General features: G+C 46.5%; 1 non-coding gene across 1 annotated transcript; it reads left to right on the top strand.

The window, feature by feature from the left end:
• Positions 1–6,640: 6,640 nt before the first annotated feature.
• Positions 6,641–6,747, top strand: LOC122448999. Its single transcript, XR_006271820.1, has one exon. It is a non-coding gene; the product is annotated as a U6 spliceosomal RNA (small nuclear RNA).
• The last annotated feature ends 776 nt before the right edge of the window (positions 6,748–7,523 follow it).

The raw sequence follows: 7,523 nt of genomic DNA, 5'->3' as shown, positions 1-7,523 counted from the left end.
ATATCCTTAGGGCTCTTTAGTTACAAATCACAGAAAACTAAATTAAGCGCCGCCCCCCACCCCCCCGCCAAAAAGCTAAATTAAGCAAAACAAGATGGAATATATTGGTAGGCTGTGGGGGAATTTATTGACTTAAAGGCTGAAGAACCAGGCTTCTAGAAAAACCAGGACCTGGGCTAGGAAACCAGTTGGTAGGAATTAATGAGCACTAGAATAGGCGATTAATTGTGGTTTACAGAGCAGGGAGGCTACATTTACACAAAAGCCTCCACTGGGGAAGCCACTTTAGAATGGGCATCAGGGAAGACCTCTCAAGGAAGTGACATTTCAGCTGAGAATGGAGGACAAGAAAGAGCTGGCAATGCGAAGAAGACCCTGGAGGAGAGTATCTCAAGGCAAATTCCCTGGAAAGAGAGTCTTTGAGAAACACAAAGTGGGGCTGGACAGGCTGGAGTATAGTGGAAGAGGCAGAGAATGTATGAAACGAAATCAGAGACCAGGGTGCCATTATTCAGGATCTTGGAGGCCATGGCAGAGAGGTTTTCTTCTGTTTGTTATGGAAAACCAGTGGAGAATTTTAAGTAAGGGTCTGGTATGATTTACTTTTTCAGATCCACCTGACTACTGGGTAGGAAATTGATTGAAGTGGGCACAGATGAAGGCAAGGAGACCGAGAGATGGGGAGCTGGCACCCACAGGGCTGACCAATCCCGGACGTGGGGTGGGAGTGAAGAGAGAGCAAAACCTAGTCCTCACTTTCGTGCTTATCAAAGTCAAGTGGAAAGGTGGTGGGTTTTGATGGTGCAGTCAAGCGTTCTGTTTTAGACAATGTGACAATGGCTGGAGACACATGCTTAGGAGACGTAAATGAGCAGACATAAGTGGGGGAAGTCATCATCATCAAGATGCCAATTAAAATCTTGGCATCAAACAAGATCTTCTAGGAGGGCAGAATCCAGGACCCAAATCCAGGGGTCATCCAAAGTCCACAGACACATGAAAGTGAAGAAGTCACTCAGTCGTGTCCGACTCTTTGTGACCCCATGGACTGTACAGCCCATGGAATTCTCCAGGCCAGAACACTGGAGTGGGTAGCCTTTCCCTTCTCCAGGGGATCTTCCCAACTCAGAGATTGAACCCAGGTCTCCCACGTTGCAGGCAGATTCTTTACCAGCTGAGCCTCAAGGAGTCTTACTATGTCTCTTCTCCCTGGATCCCTTCCTTAATGTCATTCCCAGGGACTGCACCATTTCTCTGCTCCTTATTTTAGTCAAGTTTCTGGAAGGTGTATTTATAGCTTCCGACTCCCCCTTTTACACCCCCTTCCCTCTTCTCAAGGCACCCCAATCAGGCTGAAGTATTCATGTTTTAGAACCTAGCGAAAACCATTCCATTCATAACAGGGCAAGTGGTTCCTGGATGTGAAAAAATATATCCCAATTTCCCATAAAGAACTTACTCTAAGCCCTCAAACATACATGTTTGCCCTGCCCCAGGGCCTTTGCTGTTACCGTTCTCGCTTCCTGGAACATTCTTTCCCCCAGATAATGAGTGGCCTCTCTCTCTCTCTCCCTTATGTTTTTGCTTAAGTGTCATCTTCTCAGTGAGGTCTCCATCCCCCCTTTAATTGTTCTCCATGTGCTCTATTCGTTTATTCACTCTTTCGCTGATCGTCCTCGGGGTTTCAGTCCTGCGTATTTCTGTATTCCCAGCATCTTGTGCTGGCACATAATGGACCCTCAAAAAATATCTGTTGAATGATTAACGGAATGAACAAATGGACCAGATCAGGAAGGGGACACTGGCCTTCAGGGAACACACCGGACTTTGATAACAACTCTAGGAGATTTCATCCTGGACATTCCTCAGTAGGAGTCTTGGGGAAGGTCAAAAGGTGAAAGTCCCGATTGTTCTCAGCCGGGCTTTTACCATCTTCACCATTTTACTCCAGCCCCCTGAAGTCCCCAGGGCCCGGTCCACCGCCCTTCCTTGACATTCCTCAGCTCTGAAGTCCCCACCCGCTTTCAACACCCGGAGTTTTTTCTGCAGATGGAATGAACTGAATCATATTTTCCATGTTAGTAACAGAGCCCAAGAATGCTGATGACTCAGAAGACCAAGAGCGCCCCGCTAGGGCAGAGGAACGCGGCTCTCCAAACGGGCACCAGGGGGCGCCATTCCTCCACGGAGTTGGGCCCTGGCCACTCTCCAAGCCGCTGAATAAAGCGAGCAGCCAGGAGGCTTTTGCGTGTTGTAGCCTTGGGTGTGCCACGCGGATGTCTAGGCGAGCTCCGGCAGCTGGTGGGAGAGCTTTCTCTGCTGCCTGCAAATAACTTGATGGCACAGGTTCTCTCCTGCCTTTAATTACAGACAAGTGTTCAGACCCAGACTTTGGCAGTTTTCTGGCTGTGTGACCCTAACCACGCCACTTCACGTTTGGGAACCTGGGTTGCCTCCTTCCCAAACTACTGATAACCATGGGATCCCGTGGCTGCGAGGATACAGGGTGATACACTTTACAGGTGTCAAGGATTGAATCTGAAACGGGAGATGGTTACCTGATCTGAGGTTATTATCTAGGCAATTGACTCAGCAATGATTCTCAAAGCCTGTTCCAGGGACCAGCAGCACCTGGGGAGTTGCAGCTCCCACCCGGACCTTTTGATGAAATTATGGGGTGGTCATTATTATTATTGAGTGTTCAATAAAGCTTCTTGGTGATTCTGATTGTGCTCAAGTTGGCTCAGAGAGGTAAAGAGATTTCCCCTAAACCACATTTGTTTGAAAAGTGGAGCTGAAATTAAAAAAAAAAAAAAAAATATATATATATATGATTTTACTGACTGCAAAGCTTGTGGTATGTATGTGTGTATGCATTTAGGCATCGCATGAGATGCTGAAATTCACAACAACCCCTTGGAGTTCCCTTTCAAGATAGTTTAAAGCTTTTTGTTCTCAAAACTGACTGTACATTAGAATCAGCTGGAGTTCTTTTTTTTTCTTTTTCTTTTTTGGCTGGCCAGTGTGGCATGTGGGATCCTAGTGGCCAACCAGAGATCACCCAGTGCCCCCTGCCTTTGAAGCACAGAATCCTGACCACCAGGGAAGTCCCTGGAGCTCTTTAAAAATTGTATCAATGTCTGGTCCTCTCCCAGACCAATTAATCCCGGATTTCTTGAAGCATCTGTGCTTTTACAAACGCCTCAGGTAATACTGACACCCAGTGAGGATTGAAACGCCCAGCCAAGAAGCACCTAACTTGCTATTTATTAATAAAGCCTCCAGCTTTGGGTAGTTAGGAAAGTGCTGGAGTCAGAAGGAGGCCAGGGGTCAGAGCCTGGCTTCTTCATCTGTAGAATCAGAATTGAGTTGCAGGCTTCTCCTGGGTTGTGTGAGGAAGAAACTAGAAAAACTCCAGAAAGCTCCTGGCCTGGGCCTTGGCTGGGGGAAGACTTGGTAAAAGGACAGCAAATAGTTAAGTGTTGGCGGCATGCAAAACACTGCGCACCCCCTTACAAGTCCCCGTCTCACCTAATCCTCACCAAGACCCCCATTTCCTAGCTGAAGACCCCATCTCTGGGCCTGGCCACCTCCGGGTCTGTCACAGAGCCAGGACTCCCCAGCCCAGGACTGAAAAGCAGGCTGGGACTGGGGTGGGGCAAGGAGGCGGCCAGAAGGCAGCATTTAAGGAGGCGCTGACACTCAGGGTCATGCGAGCATTGAGCGGGTTACTGAGAGCAAGTGCCTCCTTAAATGTGGGGCCCTGGGCCTCGCTGGACTCCCTGGGGTCCCAGCCCTGCTCCAGAGGCTGCCTTCTGAAGTCGCTAGGGTGGATCTCACTCCGAATGAAGGATGGGGAGGAGGAGGGGTGGCCCGGCCAGGCCAGGCGAAGGCAGCCTTGTTAAATAAAAAGCCTACGTTTTGTTACCATAACAGAATTTTCCTCCCCTTAAGCAGAAAACAAATTAATACATAAAAGGCAGAATGCACATCAGGAAGATACTTTAATAATTAATAAGTGATGCACGGTGGACTCCACGGTGTAGCACTGTTAGAAATTTAAATTTGGGGCCCGTAAGGCAGACTTTTCAAAGTCTACATTATACTGTCCTTAGAAGGAATGAACACATGAACAAATAGAGGAACAGTTTACTAAGTACCTAGCAGTGAGCTTCAGGGGACATGGAGAACAAAGCGATTCCACAGCTGATGTCTATACTCAAGTAACGGAGAGCCTCTGGGGAGAAAAGCACAGTCACTCAGACTCACATGCAGGTTGTGTACTTGGAGAAACAAAGTAGTGGATCCTCATTCTAAAGCTCTTTACTTTTTAGAGATTTATTTATTTATCGGCTATGCTGGGTCTTCCTTGCTGAGGTCGAACCAATCACCATTGAACAATGACTTAGTCAATCATGACTGTGGGATCAAGCCTCCATGAAACCCCCAAAGAACAACTCTGTAGTCCTTTCTTAGACAGCTTCCACGTAGGGAACCAGAAGGCTTTCACATGCCATTGTGTGAGGCCCCGCACCCCACAAGCACAGAGGCTTCCTTGTCTGGGACCTTGCTCCTTCTCTCTCTTCATCTGGCTGTTGATGATGCATCAGTGATCATTGGTGCCTGACTGTTTGTGACTTCATGAAATGTAGCCCGCCAGACTCTTCTGTCCATAGGATTCTCTGTCCATGGGATTCCCCAGGCAAGAATATTGGAGTGGGTTGCCATGCCCTCCTCCAGGGGATCTTCCCAACCCAGGGATGAAACCCTTGTCTCTTATGTCTCCTGCATTAGCAGGTGGGTTCTTACAACTAGCACCAAAAAAGAAGAGAAAGGTAGATATATGTCAGAGGTGACAGCCTGGCACAGGGAGGTTGGATTCTACAATGAATTGATTCTTCCTAATGTGGTAAGCACCAGAGCAATGGAAAAGGAGTCAAGGGAGATTCAAACTGGAAAAGGGGGCTACCTTAGCTGGAGGCGGCCACAGCGGGCCTTTGGGGAAAAATTCTGGGAAAGTGGAGAAGCAGATAAGTTCGTGCTGATCAGGCTCAGAGGAGGGCAAGGCGGGGCATCCTGCAGAGCAAAGTGCCAGAAGGCCACAGGGAAGGAAGCAGCAGGAGCTCGGTTTTAGAAATAAAAGTAAAAGTAGCCCCACTGAGATGCAAGGAAGAGTGCCAGAGGACAGCACAGCTCACGGCAGCGGCCCTGAGGTGGAGAACCAGTGGTTCATGCCCCTGAGACGGCCATGGAGTGGCCATGTAAATTTTGGGCTGTTTCATGCTTTTTAAAAGTGGACTAAGTTGTGGGGTTTTTTAAAAGTGTTTTCCAGAAAAATCTAGATTTCAGATTTTTTTTTTTTTAAATCATAAGATCCGGCCATTCTGGGCTCACGTTTCTGAGTAGTAGCCAACAGCTAGTGCTGTGGAGCACTGGAGGTGGAGTTTTAACTTCCGAAGTTGAAACTGAGTTGCTTGTTGGCCTTAAAATGTTATGTGTTGTGTTCACTCACTCAGTCATGTCCAACTCTTCGGGACCCTAGCCCACCAGGCTCCTCTGTCCATGGAATTTTCCAGGCAAGAATACTGGAGTGGGTTGCCATTTCCTACTCCAAGGCATCTTCCCAGCCCAGGGATCTAACCTGTGTCTCTTGGGCCTCCTGTATTGGCAGGCAGATTTTCGTGCTTTCTTCTGGTGTTTCTATGGTCTGTTTGTTTGTAACCATTACATCTTTGATAGCCAGGGAATAAGGCATGAAGCCAGCACCATTCTTTTCCAAATAGCTACACTGTTTCTAGGAGTATTTACTGAATTAGACATCTTTTCCCCCTGGTTTAATGCATCACTTCTGTTATGAGAATTCCATACATACTTGGGTCTATTTGTGGCTCAACTCTTTCACACTTTCTTTTATGTCCTTTGTAGGCTCAGTGGTAAAGAATCCACCTGCCAATACAGGGGACTCAGGTTCAATCCCTGGCCTGGGAAATCCCATGGACAGAGGAGCCTGATGGGCTACAGTCCATCAGGTGGCAAAGAGTTGAACATGGCGTAATGACTAAACAACAAAGTTTCATAGTTTTCTTCTTAAAGGTTAGGTGCATATCGACTTAACTGGTTTTATTGTTATTGTTAGATTTTTTAATTTATATGTATGTATACTTTTTGTTGTATAAGAATATGAGTAACAGAGAAGAGTATGTTAATCATTTGTACTGCTAGTTTAAAAAAATTATATTCATTTCTAATAGTTTTGTGGTTTAGTGTTTTGGCTTTTAAGTTTGCTTTTTATACTTTCCAAGTAATATGATACCATTGTTAAAGAATCAAACCATGTCAATAACAACAACAACAAAGAAAATTAGGTTCTGGACTCCTAGGCCGGGTCTTGTAGGCTGTGTCAAGCATTTTGGAAGAGGAACTTCCTTGGTGATGCAGTGGCTAAGACTCCGTGCTCCCAGTGCCAGGGGCCAGGTTCCATCTCTGGTCAGGGAACTAGATCTCACATGCTGCAACGAAGAATTCATATGTTGAAACTAGAGATCCCAGATGCCATAACAAAGATCAAAGATCTTGCATGCTGCAACTAAGACCCAGCACAGGAAATAAATTTTAAATCTTTTTTTTTTAAAGAATTTTGGTTCTCGCTTTGGCAGCACATATACTAAAATTGGAATGATACAGGGAAGATTAGCATGGCCCCTGCACAAGGATGATACGCAAATTCATGAAGTGTTCCATATTTTTATGAAAGCAACCTAGATGTCCATTGACAGATGAATGGATAAGGAAGTTGTGGTACATATACACAATGGAATATTAGCCATAAAAAGGAACACATTTGAGTCAGTCCTAATGAGGTGGGTGAACCTAGAACCTATTATAAAGAGTGAAGTAAGTCTGAAAGAGAAAGATAAATGTCGTATTCTAATGCTTCCCTGGTGGCTCAGAGGTTAAAGCGTCTGCCTCCAATGCAGGAGACCCGGGTTAAATCCCTGGGTTGGGAAGATCCCCTGGAGAAGGAAATGGTAACCCACTCCAGTATTCTTGCCTGGAGAATCCCATGGATGGAGGAGCCTGGTAGGCTACAGTCCACGGGGTCGCAAAGAGTCAGGCACGACTGAGCGACTTCACTTTCTTTTCTTTTAACGCATATATACAGAATCTAGAAAAATGGTACTGAAGAATTTATTTACAGGGCAGCAATGGAGAAACAGACATAGAGACTAGACTTTTGGACATGGGGAGAGGGGAAGAGAGGGTGAGATGTGTGGAGAGAGTAACATGGAAACTTACGTTCAGTTCAGTTCAGTCACTCAGCCGTGTCCAACTCTTTGCAACCCCATGGACCACAGCACACCAGGCCTCCCTGTCCATCACCAACTCCTGAGTTTACCCAAACCCATGTCCATTGAGTTGGGGATGCCATCCAGCCATCTCATCTTCTGTCGTCCCCTTCTCCTCCTGCCCTCAATCGTTCCCAGAATCAGGGTCTTTTTCAATGAGTCAGTTCTTCACATCAG

This window comes from Cervus canadensis, chromosome 10 (assembly GCF_019320065.1).
Source record: "Cervus canadensis isolate Bull #8, Minnesota chromosome 10, ASM1932006v1, whole genome shotgun sequence".
NCBI classification, from domain to species: domain Eukaryota; kingdom Metazoa; phylum Chordata; class Mammalia; order Artiodactyla; family Cervidae; genus Cervus; species Cervus canadensis.
Note: the sequence above shows the minus strand (reverse complement) of the source record. Positions and strands in the feature narration are given on the sequence as shown.